The sequence below is a fragment of the Pezoporus wallicus genome, unplaced genomic scaffold (genome assembly GCF_028554395.1).
Source record: "Pezoporus wallicus isolate ANWC-B61680 ecotype Strahan unplaced genomic scaffold, APGP_CSIRO_Pwel_v1 contig_5542, whole genome shotgun sequence".
Lineage (NCBI taxonomy): Eukaryota > Metazoa > Chordata > Aves > Psittaciformes > Psittacidae > Pezoporus > Pezoporus wallicus.
In genome coordinates, this window is record NW_026640165.1 from 4,996,499 (window position 1) to 5,010,608 (window position 14,110).

Consider the following 14,110-nt stretch of genomic DNA (forward strand, 5'->3'; position numbering starts at 1 on the left):
AAGTAATTCTACTTCAAGGGTCTGGTTGATTTGGGTCCCGTGGAGCAGAAAGTTGCCATAAAAAGCAATATATTGACACTCAGATTTCTTTAAACTACAAGGAATTTAGGCTAAGCCTCTCTGTTGATATTAGCAGTGGTATCATTTCAAGTAGGTGTAACATAGCTTTTGGAGCTTTTTTGGATCAAAGCTCCCTTCAAGTTAAAACCAAATGGAAGCTGTGCAGGTCATGAAATCCTGGAGCCACACTGTGACTGAACAACACTATTACCCAAGCCAAATAGCACTTCTTGCTCTGATTTACTTTCTAAATTGATGAAAAGTTAAATCATTGATTTGAGTGGAGGTAACTGAGGCTATGTGGATATGAAGTCCTAGTACATTAAAGATCAATGGTAAAATGCATTCTAGAATATTACTTTGCTGTTCAATCCTCTGAAAGGACTTGTGAATGGAGTAAAACTATTGAACTGCCAGCAAAATTCACAACTGGTAAATATTCTTCAACAGGCAGTGAGGGAAGAATCCTGATATCAGCTTGGCTGCCTCAAATGTAGAAGCACATTCCCGGTTTTATCTAAATAGGCATCAATATTTCATCGATATCCCAGTCTCTCACTGATACAGTGGGTCAGTAATATTTTTATGTATTCTAAATTATAAGCTCTGGGGGTTTTGTATTCACTTTTTAAACAAAATAAATAAAACCATATATTTTATATATGTGTGTGTATATATATATATAAAATTCTTCTACACAGGAGCCTGGGTTTTGGCCTTTTTGTTTTCTTGTTAGTGTTATGTCTTCCAAACTGGTATGAGCCTGCTATGCAAAAGATTATGTATCTGTTCTTAAAAAGTTCCCCAGAGGAACTTTGCTTTGAAGTCAGAGGATGAGATAAATTATTACTTCACTGGTTTTGAAAAGAACTCTGTTGCCTAATTTGAAAGTAAAATGATATTGAACAATAATAAAATCAAATCCTTTTGGTAATCTGAGATTTTGTCAAAGGTTTATTTTCAGACACTGCTCAGGAAAAATTGCACAGACTGATTTGTCTGAGTCTATGTAAAACAAAATTATTTTTGTCTATAGAATCTTACATTTAAAGGCACCTGTTAAGTGAGATGGAAGGCATTTTGTGTGTTTGTCTTTGTTGCTTTGAATTATAGTGCTTGCATATATCACATCAATGAATGACAAACTAGTTTCCTTTGTGGGTATGTGAAAAATGGTATTTGGTTACTTAATATTATCAGGCAGGCTTTACTTTGGTTTTACTTTGGTTTAGTCTTATTTTTTCCTTAACAAATTAGACTTTCACCATAAATGCTATCTTACCTACTGTATTAACACAATATATTTCCTGTAGTTTGCTTAATAATTTTGATTATAACAGCCCTTTACATTCAAAAACTTTTTCTTTTCTTAGGTCTACAATTATAGAAATAGATAACCCTGTATTAGATGAAGATTCTTTGTTACAACAGCAACTGGAGTTTTTTATTTTGGAAGTAATAGTAGCAAATAACTTCTTTCTTATATTTTTATAATACCGAGGTAGAAGACTCTCTTCTCTAGCTATCCATATGGTGTGTAGCAAGTCTAAGAATTATAGAAGAAAACAAAGGATGGTTTGAAAGAATTAATGGATGTGCAAGTTGAATTTGGTTGTTTTTTTGCCTGAGAATCTAGGAATGGAATGTTTGATACCCTTTTAGATACTTAATTCCAATAGGTGGAAAGGTAATTCCAGATAATGCAATGCCTATATCTTTAAAATGTCAAAAGACCACTTGTGCCAGTCATTCTGAGTGGGCTTTCATAATCATGGAATCATAGCATGGTTATGGTTGAAAAGACTTTAAGATCAGCTAGTTCCAATCCTCCTGCCATGGGCAGGGATGCCTCACCCTAGACCATATTGCCAAAGGCTCTGTTCAACCTGGCCTTGAACCCTGACAGGGATGGAGCATTCACAACATCCTTGAGCAACCTGTTCCAGTGCCTCACCACCCTCACAGTAAAGAACTTCTTCCTTAGATCTAACTTGAACTTCCCCGGTTTAAGTTTAAACTCATTACCTCTTGTCCTATCACTACAGTCCCTGATGAAGAGTCCCTCTCCAGCATCCTTACAGGCCCCGTTCAGATACTGGAAGGCTGCTATGAGGTCTCCATGCAGCCTTCTCTTCTCCAGACTGAGCAGCCCCAACTTCCTCAGCCTGTCTTCATACAGGAGGTGCTTCAGTCCCTTGATCATCTTTATGGCCCTACTCTGGACTTGCTCCAACAGCTCCATGTCCTTCTTATGCTGAGGACACCAGAACTGCACACAGTACTCCAAATGGGGTCTGATGAGAGTAGAATAGAGGGGCAGGATCACCTCCTTCAACTTGCAATCAGTTCTGCTGAAATTCTTCCGTCTTCTTTAAATTACTAAATATTCATTGCACTGGAAAGAAATGTGAAAATTAGTCTGAAAAGGTGTAGGGTAGCATATTTGCTTCCATCCATATATCAAAAATAAATCAAGATGAGTTGATCTCAATTTGCAGATCTTTTTGGCTAGTTTAAATTGCTGGTTTTTACCTAGTATATTGCCCCTTTTTTTTTTGTTTTGTTTCAAAATCTATTACATTTTTATATAATAAAGGTGATAGTTTTGATATAATGTGCTTCCTCTATAGACACAAAAATTGAAGAGGATCCCATTCCACAGCTGTATTTTTAATATAAAACTCTCTTTTAATTTGTAGTGCCTATTATTCTTTATGCTTAACTTGGAAGCAAATTTAAAGTCACTCATGGTGTTTGTGGATGATTCACAAACTAAAACGAGGTAAAAAAGCCTCAGTGGCTGCAGTAGTTATAAGGGCTTCACTCACCCTACTGTCCTAAATAACTTCTTCATGTGACCCCTATTGTGGCACTGCATGCTAAAGTACCTATTTACATTCCTACTGCAAGACCTTAAGATGACCCCAGCCACTGTATACTGCAAAGGAAGAGAGCTTTCAAGAGCAACAGGTACCCCATGATGCCATTGCTGCAATTTCACAGAATTATAGAATGGCTCAGAAGAGACCTTAAAGATTATAAGGTTCCAGCCTCCTTCCACGGGCAGGGACGCTTTCCACTAGACGGTGTTGCTCAAAGCCCCATCCAACCTGACCTTGAATGCTTCCTGGGATGGGGGAACCACAGCTTCTCTGAAAAGGCTGTTCCAGTGTCTCACCACCCTCATAGTGAAGATTTCTTTTTCTAATATCTAATTAAATTTGCCCTCTTTCAGTTTGAAGCCATTACCCCTTGTCACACAGCCTTTCCAGAACTCTCATCTACTACCTGATTTGCACTGTTGTTTACCAGTGCCTACTGGCAGATCTAGGTGGCTAGTAGCAGGCAGCACCATCAGCGGGTGCACAGGGCATTTAACATATAGACCAAATAAGGACCATTTCTGTTAGCTTTCTTCTACTGTGTGTTGTATTGGCATTGGTCAGTGCTGCTGGCTGTCAAGTTTGATTGTAGGTCTATCTAGCTCCTGGTTGCTGGCACCAGGACCCAAGGTTGCTGGCACCATGTGCCTCTGTTTTCTGTAGCTGCCAAGGAAGAAGATGATGACATGGGAAATAGCAAACACACTGTGATGACCTTGTGCATGCTGACATGGGTGGCTGCTAGACAGATTTGAGTTGCCTGGGAAACCCCCATTTCAGCTTTCAACCTACATCAGGGCAAGAGCCCAAGTAAAGACTAGCATTTATAGAAGCTAAGCTAAGCATTTGTAGAAGCTAAGCACTGGAAGGTGTGAGGTTGCTCTATTCTTAGTGGGCACTTCTTATAGCTGTGGCTCTAATTGTGCCTGCACATGTAGTGCTTTCCCTGTACAGTCTCATGGGATGTGCCATTCAATGTTGGGCTCTTACAAGTAAGATTTTTACTATGTCCTTCCTTATGAAAATATCAGCCATATGTAAAGCCATGAGGCATGGAAGAATGATGTGGAAAGTTGGTTGTGTGCTGAATTGCACTAGAGGATTGTGTGTTTATTAAGTGTAGAGGGGGATAGAGCAACGCAAAGGCAGTCACCACCTCCCACAAGCAGACCAATGCCTAACCAGCATGTCTACCTAGGAAAACCTACCCTGTTTTTTATTGATGAGGTGATGTTATATGGCATGCAATATCCCTTTGGTCCATTTGGATCAGCTGTCCTTGCTCTGCTCTCTCCCACTTCTTGATCACAGCGTAGGCAGAATGAAAAAAAGAGGAAGCCTTGATGCTGTGCAAGCACTGATCATCAGTAGCTATAACACTGGTGTATTGCCAACACTCTCTTGGTAACAAATTTAATGCACAGCTCCATGCCAGACACTGAAGAAAATTAGATCCAGTCCAGCCAGATCCAGTACATATGCTGAAATGAAAGATCTGGAAGACAATGCTCATAAAGATGAACACCTTACAGACAACAGCCTGAAAAAGCCTCGGGTGAATATGGAAAAACTTATTGTTAAACATCTTGGACATGAGGTAGTTTTTAATAGACTAGTATACCCAGTTCTAATGTTAACAATTCAAGAAAGATATTGAAAAATTGGAGTTCAGAGAACAAACAGTCTTGGTGATGATGGAAGAAACACGTTTTGCTATATGAGGCTTCAGGAGCTCAGTTTGTGCTAATCAAGACATTGATTGAGAGTTAAGAGAACTAGAAGTCTCCTGAGGTCTCTTCCAGCCTTAACTCTGCAATACAGAGTTAAAGGAACTAATGTTGGAACTTTAACTTTAAAAAATGCAGAACAAGCACAAGATTTCTCTAGCAGCAATTGCCATTATCCTTTGGGACAAGTCACTAAAGTTATGGCTTGAAAACTTTAAACTCAGGGTTTTCTGTTTGTTTTCCAAAGCAGTCCTCCAGTTCTACTACAGCTACTGCTAGCTGTGGTGAATAGAGCGATGAATGCAGGGAATTCCTGTGGGTAACACTGTATGGGAGGTCAGAATATAGAATTACAGTAGAACTTGCTGGTCTTACAGTGTCATCCATGAAATGAATTAACAGCTTGTGTGTTTTCCACTTACATATTTTGTTTTATTCAGCTTCTGTTGTTTTTATATTTCCATATATAGAAGTTATTGAGTTTTTTTAACCTACTTAAGTTCACACATTTTAATAATGTGATTACACACTTTTGCATGCAGTTGGTTTCTGCTTTTTTTTGCTATATTAGGATCAACTGCTGCAGTTAAGACATGAATTACAGGCTTGCATTTCCTCTCAAGTAACACAGATTTTTAATTGTCTAGTTCCTGATATTAGCTATAATCTTTTTAATTGTAAGATCGGTTCATGCGTATGTATAAACATAGAATCTTAGTGAATGGAAACTCTCAATTCTTAATAAATACAAACAGTTCTGGATTTGGCACCAATGTAAATGGATATCTTTTGTTCAGTGGAATTATTCTTGTTTATACCAGTTGAAATAAAGGCACAAATACTCTTTATGTTGGCAATAACAGCCATTAGAGTCACATCTTGTTCTAGTAGCTTGCTAAAAGAAATCACCAGCAGAAATCTTAAAAACTGTTGTGGGAAGTTTGGAATTATACTTCAGTGATTCTTAGTATGGGATGGTCATCGAGAATTGTATTTCTGCTAAGGCTTTTATGTTAAATCAGACTCAGTAAAAATGTGAGCAGATTTTTCTTAACCAGGGCTTATTTTTATCCACTATTTTATTCAGACATTTCTCTTTACATTATCTAAAAAATAATCTTTCAAAATCCTTCTTCAAGGTTACTTCTGTTTTAATGAGTCGGTTTTATAATGACAGATGACATATTTCATTGACTGTCTGAGTTAAGACCATACTAGTTTTGCTATCTTTGACTGAAGCATGAATCCTGAAGTGCTTGAATTCTTCCACTGATACATATCTTTGGCAACATACTTCATTGCAAGACAAGCAGGCAGGCTTGTCTTCCAGTGACTACATCACCTTACCAGAAAATATAGTCATATTTACATTTTGCATTCTGTCTTAAAGAAACTGACTGATATAGGGAGTGTTTTCAGAGTATCTAGAGGAGTCTGTCAGGATAAATATACTACACATGAACTTGCATGCATGAATATTTGTCATGATCTATGCATGAACTGCATTAAAAAATACATGAAATAATAAGATTACAAGTAAAAGAACATATGAGCGTATTTCCAGAGAGTCTGCTTAGCAGATAAAATTCTGCATTTTATAGTTGGAGATTTTTTACCTGAATCAGAGAAAATTAAATACAGTGAGTTCCTTAAGGTAGTTCCTCTGTGTTAAATAATGTGGTAGACCACTAGCACCCCAAGTGGTATAAGATACTGAAGTAACCCAGTGTGAAGCTGAATGTTAAGATTCAGAACATTTTAAAATATTTTATTCTGATGTTCCTAGTGTTAGCACTTTGTTTTATTATAATACATGTGGGTTTGTCTTTAAAATTGGCCAGTATTAAGGGTGGGTGCAAGAGAGCCTGATGAGAGCAGTCATAGTCTTTCTTCTGAAGCAATGAATCCAAATAGAATAGTCTATGCACAGTGCTTTCAGATGCATAAACATGGCATATATTTAGGAATTTCAAGAGATGAATGTGATTCCTTTCAAAATTTGAGAGTTATCTTGAGAGCTGCTATGCTTGAGAGAATTGATATTTGGATAAGCGTCTTGAAGTTAATATAATTAAACATGTATTTATTTACAAGAATGGGCAGGAGTGCATTTGGCGTGTAGCTGTGCTAAGGAAAGCAGTCAATGGCCTGACATAGACTGAAATAAATTTTCAAAAGAACGAAGGACAAGACTCAGTACCCTCCACTATAACTACAGGATTTGCTTCATTGACTTGCTTTCCCTAACAGATATATGTGCATTATGAAAACAACAACAATAAAATCTTGAGCAAAACATAAAAAACTGCATATAGTTTTTGCCCTGGGGAGTCAGAGAGCAGGTGATAAATCAGAGTCACGTTGCTTACACCCTACCAGGAGGCGCTTGGGTCCAGCACAGCTGAGTGCTGTGTAAGAAGCTGACTGGAACAGAATAGGGTATTAGTGAGTAGAGCTTATTTATGAAAGACTTCATATCAGGCTAGGGGGAGCATAATGTGATGTAAGTATGGCATACCTCTTCTCATGCAGGCAGTACTATCTGTGAACAGAAAAACTTGCAGATTCTATCATATAGCAATTTTTTGTATGCATTTTAGGTAAGGAAAGGTATACACAGTGGATGATTTTCATATAATGTATAGAGGAAGATGAAGAAGGAAAAATTAAATACGGTTTTATTTTTCCATGATGCAGCTGAAAGTTCACATATTTTTGTGAAGCATTTATGGCAAACAGTAGTTAATGATCTATACAGACCTGATGCTAAATTATATCTTAGGCAAAAGGAAATGTGATTTATTGTATTTGTTTTCCTGTGTCTTTAATTCTTTTGTGGTTAATGTGTGATGCAAATGCAGTGTTTTCTGTATTACTATGAAAAAAAAATCCTTTTTTTTTCTCATTGGCAGTGCAAAATCCTTTTTTTTTTTAAAAAGACGCACTTTTAAATGCAAATGCATGAACATTTTTAATGCTATCAATTTAGATTTACCAATTTATGACAAATTCTCCTTGGGATAATTTATGGTATTGTGGCTTACGGTACACCTCAGGGGATCGACAAAGAAGTTAATTGTTCCTCAGAGATGTACAATTTCCACCCTTTACCCCTCAATCAACAGCTTGCAAAGCAGAAATGGAGAAACAAATCTGAGCATATTAGGTTATTTCTTCTTGGAACAGTTTTTGATAGAACATACAGAAATAGAGGCGGCTGGCTGTTGTGGTGTTCTTACACATACCTCCGGCTATTTGCAGCGGCAGGGTGTTAGACTAGACTGATTCAGGCCTCATATCCAGTATAGTAATTTCTGTGTTGCTTATCCTTAGCCTTTGTTATTCTGGGTCAGTTGATCAGCACATTAGGAGCTGTAACCAAGAGTCTATCCATGTTTTGACCAACTGGTAAGGAAAAGCTTAGCAGCAGGCTGTACTGTGCCTGCTTATTCACTGTGAAATAAAGGCACACAAGAGCCTTTGAGGGGTCATTTCTTTTTTGTTTCTTCTTTTACCAGTGTGTGTTGTGCTAGTGGGAACTAAGGGTAAAACAGTCTAGACAATGTTAGAGCTGTTACTGAATGATCAAGTTTATTAACATGTCACAGGGCTGGGTAGCTCAGCCATTTGGAAATATTTGTGACTGTCTGATATTGAAGGTGATTTTGAGGCAGTTAGATCCTCATATCTATCCTACATCTTTATATTACTGTAAAATGCCTTGATATTGCTTATATGCCATTGTTGCAAATGGATTCATGTTCTGTGTTTTTATGACCAACTCTGTGCTACTTACTTTTTTGTCTTGTGGAATTGCCTGTAAATTATTATTGGGAGGAAATATAAAGCATTTCCACTTTCTCTTGTTCTTCTCTAATTAATATGATCATGGCATCCACAAGCATGGAAAAGAACATCTTATCTCATGGGGAACCTCGACATTTCTCTTAGTGCCAGCATGGCAACTTGATGTAGTACTGGCAAGAAAATCCATCCATTTTTAGTGTGAGGTAGCTGCTGCAGGTTTTCCCTCCTTTTCACTTACTGCTCCGTGACAGCAATATTTTTAGGAATGACTGCTGTGAATGACTCAAGTGTAATTGCTGTCCTTTCAGTATTTTGCCAGTTATACTTGTGACAAACCTAAAAGGGTTTTTCCTATCCTTTACAGCAGGGACAAAATAAGAAAAACATCCTGTGGAAGCACCCTGCTGTTTCCACACAAAATCCTGCATCTGGTTGTTAATATGCAATTCCTGATACCATGAACTTCTATAGAGGTTAGAGATGAGAAAGATTTTTTAGGTCACCTAGTCCTCCCCTCAGTTGTACATACAGTAGATTCACATAAGGCACAGTCATGTCCCCTCTGCACTGAAAGGAAGCATTCTTTTCACATGGCATGAGTGCTTCACTGATACTGGAAAGAAGAGAAAAGAGCTTTTTCCTGTAAAGGGTGTGTGAGATGAAGTTGTAGCATGTTGGCATAAAAGGCTCTTTGTTAAATGCTATTGTGCTAATGGTGCTTTGAATATGAATGTTTTGTAAGCAAGAAACAGGCAATGATTCAGATGAGCAGTGCCACAAAGAAAACTTAAGCAGAACTGGAAGTGAAAGCAAGTCTGGAATTTTGCAGTATGTTTTTGAATGGGTCGCACAGATTCAAATAGTCAAGACCATACATATATAATAAACAGTACTGAAGCTGTAGCATCCACTACAGATGTGTAAAAACCAAGAAAAGCTTTCATATTGCAGTAAAAGAATTTGCTGGCTGTCGTGGTTTAAACCCAGTCAGGTAACTCATTCACTCACTTCCCCCCTTTCTTGCCCTCCCCCTGCTCCCGGAGGGACAGAGAGGAGAATCGAAAAGAATGCAACTCCCACGGGTTGAGATAAGAACAGTTTAGTAACTAAGGTATAACACAGATCACTACTGCTACCACCAATGATAATAATGATAAAGGAAATAACAAGGGAAGAGAATACAACACCTCAGCACCAGCTGACCGATAACTCGCCCCCCAAGCCCGACCAAGCTCCGACCGATACCTCCTCCAACCCTGCCGTCTCCCAGCCCTTCCGGCTAACTCCCAGTTGCATCCTGGGCATGATGTGCTGTGGTATGGAATACCTCTTTGGTCAGTTTGGGTCAGGTGTCCTGTCTCTGCTTCCTCTCAGCTTCCCCTCCTCCCTGGCAGAGCATGAGGCTCACAAATTCCTTGGCCAAACCAAAACATCCTTGTTATCAGCTCTGTTCCCGAGCCGAAAGTCAAAACACTGCACTGCACCAGCTACCGAGGAGGGGAAACATGACTGCTACTGCTGAACCCAGGACACTGGCAAATTTGTATGTGTATATCTTCTATGTGCTGTCACATCTGGTCTGAGGCATACATTTTCAGTATAGTGCCTCCTAGTCCACCTGGCAGAAATTGCCAGTCTCCATATTAACTATTATATGACTATTATGTCTGTTTTCATGAAATAATACTCCCTTATCTTTAATATTTTACAGTTAGTGAACTTCAGAATCTTGGGAAGATAGTTAAAATAGCTACCTTTTCACTTAGCTAGCCAGAATTTGGAATTTGCAGATTATTCTAGGATAGAGAATATGCTGATAATGGCATAAGGGATCAGAATAATCTTCTGTTTGCTAACAAAAATATACATAGTTCCCTCCTGGAATAAAGAGAAACTGAAAAAAACCTCTATGATCATTTTCTTCCCTATTACCAGAAAGCCAGTTACTAGCCTTATCCTTGGATTTAATCTACATGCTGCAGTTTTGCAGTTAGGGACACCTGATCTATCAAACTTGGTCAAGCATGGAAGGCCATCTATCAAAATAGCAGGATGAGAAACATGCTAACAAAACCAACAAAACCACAGCATAAGAAGGATCTGGACCTGTTGGAGCGAGTCCATAGGAGAGCCATGAAGAAGATCAGAAGGCTGGAACACCTCTTCTATGAGAGGGTTAGCATTGTTCCATGTGGAGAACAGAAGGCTCTGGGGAGACCTCAGAGCAGCCCTCCAGTATCTAAAAGGGGCTGACAAGACACCTGGGGAGGGACTTTTTACAAGGGCATGGACAGATAGGACAAGGGCTAATGGCTTTAAACTGAAACAGGGTAGGTTTAGATTAGATGTTAGGAAGTAGTTCTTCACGGTGCCTGTGGTGAGGCACTGGCCCAGGTTCCCCAGAGAAGCTGTGACTTCCCCATCCCTGGCAGTATTCAAGGTCAGGTTGGATGAGGCTTGTATCAACCTGGTCTGATGGAAGTTGTTCCTGTCGATGGCAGGGGGGTTGGAGCTGGATGATCTTTAAGGTCTATTCCAACCTAAACCATTCAATGATTCTGTGATTCTATGAAAGTGCAGCTCAAGTTGTAAAAAGCAGAGCTAGTGAAGAGTGGCTATTGTGCTGTAAATTCACTATTTAACTTTCCAGGAACGAGGCCATGTAAATAGGCTCTGAACTTTAGAACACAGATGAAGTTGTGAGAGTGGGTTTTCAGTCCAACAGTAAAAAGTGTTCACATTATGCTACAATTTAATAAAAATTATTTCTGTTATTCCCATATGACTATAGTGGTTAGACAGAATATCCTGCTGACCAGAGGTAAAATATTGCAGAGAAGTGGTGACCGGAACTTTTATCCCTAATACAGCAGATGTATACATACATGCATGTGTACATGCTTATATAATTTTGCATGCAAAGATAATTTAAAGGGCCCTTTTTAGAGCTGCTATGTAAGGTATAGAAAATTTGGGAAGTTTCCCTGGAAAGACCTCTTGAAGATTATTTTCTTTTCATATGTTTAAAATGCTGAGGCTGTATGAATCCTTAAGTAGCTCAGTATTGTACTTAAGAGAGGCATAGAGAACTAGCTGTTGTGGTTTCCTAATCTGCAAGGGGCTATTTTCAAGCTGCAGACTCAGTCAAGCAGTGGTTTGTTGAGAGGAACTCTCATGAAACCCATTGCAAGTTTTGCCTTAGTCAGGACTGCAAACTTGCACTGTTTGTATTGTTACACAATATAAATATTTCCAGTAATGTTTCCGCATTGCTTCTAGAAAACAAAGTGCTGGTTGAGAAAACACTTTTGCAGGCAGTCACTGTTAAAAAAGAAAATAATGGAATTTCTGCAGGTGATATATTCTAACTTGCTCCCATCAGCATCTTTAAAAGCTAAGATTACAGAAACGGAGCCAAGCTAAGTTTGTGGGGTTTTAAACTCTTGTTTGTGTCCAGTCTTGATGCACAGTTTGTTTTATTTTCTAAAGATGTTTTTCAGTGTAAAAAAACAAAGCAGCAGAAGAGATTTAAAATTTCTATGATTGACCTTTAGGAACATTGACTGTTTTGTCAGGGACATGGCTTTATTAGAGCTCATAGCAGACCACTCAATCATTTAGTAAGGGAAAGCAAGTATACTCCTATGATAGTTAAATAGGAGTCCTATAGAAATAAAACTAAAATCTATAGAACTAAGGAGTTTTGCCTTTTGCTATTGAATTGTATAAGCTGCCTTAAGAGTTTGTAGAAATGTGAGTATTCTCTGATAACCAGTACTGGAAGTCTTCCTAGAAGATACACTGTATCTTAACCAGAAATTGTTGAGATTAGTACAGAAATTGCTGGATTAAATTTTATGGCCTTCATAAAGTTGAAGATCAGATTAGATTAGTGTAACTGGTTGTTTCTGTCTCTAAAACCTGTGACTCCATCATGTTTCCTGTAAAGGAGTGCAATAGAAGAAAGTAGTTTTAACTCACAGTGGCCTGTCCTGGTCAACTGCTTTGTGCCCTGTGGTGTGATTTTTAACAATGTGAGCCATTGCTGCAGAATCACAAGTGCTAATGGCACCTTATTTTCAGAGTTCATAGTTTAAAAAAGTAAGTCAGAGTATATTGTCTGTGTTATCACTATGCCCTGTGGCCCAACCAGCTTCCACTGTGCTGCTTCTGAAGGGACAGGACTCCTGCTTGCAAATGCAATGGCCATACTATATGAGCACATGCATTGTCTGCCTTAGGAAAGAGACAGGATTTACCCCTTTTTTACCCCATGAACAATCCTCTAGTTTGATTTCACAGACATCATTTTAAAAATTTCAAGTTACATTGTCTGATGGTGAAGGAGACAAGGGGACTGTTGGCCCTTAAAATACCTTCTGTGACTGCATAGATCTGTTGGATATGTTCCAATAAATAAAATATTGCCTGTTAAGTGAAGAAAGGCTATTCCTTCTAATCAGTGTCAATTTCCTTTGTGGAGCTTCTTCTGAACTGTAGCATATTTGCTACATAAAACATCTGAAAAATTTTTATGAAGTAGAATATGATGAATCTTTGAAAATCAGTTCCTCTGTGCATTACATAAACAAGGTGAAAACATCCTCATGCATTAGCTGAGTTTTGGAGACAAATTGTATTATTTGTCTTTCTAAGATATCTTTTACTGATATTATTTCCAGTATTCTAAAAATAAAGTAAAAATAGAAACCTTATATAAGTATAAGGCAGTCATTTGTATTTTTTTTTCCATTTTTAGCAAATCCTGAGATCTATACAGAGAACATTTTACTAAGTTTTTGCTGAAATTAAGTAGAAAAAAGGGCAGGAAATGTTTCAGATCTTGTAAATTTGAGGTGAGGAACAGTAATACCTTATGCATATGTGAAAAGTGACATTAAAAAAAAAAATCACATTTTTATCTGTCAGTCTGAAATCATGTTCTGCCTAATCATGATGTCAAACTGCTGTCTGGTAAGATGTGTGATTGACTGTGCAGTCAAGATATAACACATCTACCTGTAACAGGGTTTCTCATGGACAGTGTACCAGTTCAGTGCATGTTGTATAAACTAGCATCTTTGCTGTATTTAAACACCTTTGTCCTCTATTGGTCAAAGACTGGCTAATGAAACCAGAAGTCATGAGAAAAGGCCTGTTTCCAAGCTGTCTAAAGCTCATAGTTCACTGCGGCAAGTTTCCTCAGGCACTGAGAAAGTAATACTTAAGAACACAAGTTTCAAAAGAATCACAAGTGGTTATATTAATTTTAGTCTCACTGTGCAAGGTGGTACTATATGGTTGTCTTCCTTTCTCTCTTTCTTTTCACCTGTTTTGCTCACTTTATTTTTTTCTTAATTTGCATTCATTTAGCATTGATTTGTGTTAAAATTCCCAGCATAACCATAGCCTCTTTTTACTGTTTGGTCAAAACAAGAATTCATAGGCATACCCCAAAAAGCATACAGTTTACTGTAACACAGCCTCAAATCTTGTGGAATAGGGGGAAATCACACTGGGTATGAGATAAGTACAGCTTTGTTGCTGAGTTTCCTTTTTGAATACTTTTAATTGTTCTCATAGCAGCAGCTGTTCATCTCCTTCTGTAATAGTTGAACTCATTTCAACTCAATT

General features: G+C 38.1%; 1 protein-coding gene across 5 annotated transcripts in view; it reads left to right on the plus strand.

Moving 5' to 3' along the window:
* Positions 1-14,110, plus strand: part of TAFA5 (TAFA chemokine like family member 5) — a 432,390-nt gene that overhangs the window by 337,729 nt on the left and 80,551 nt on the right. The window lies entirely within an intron of this gene.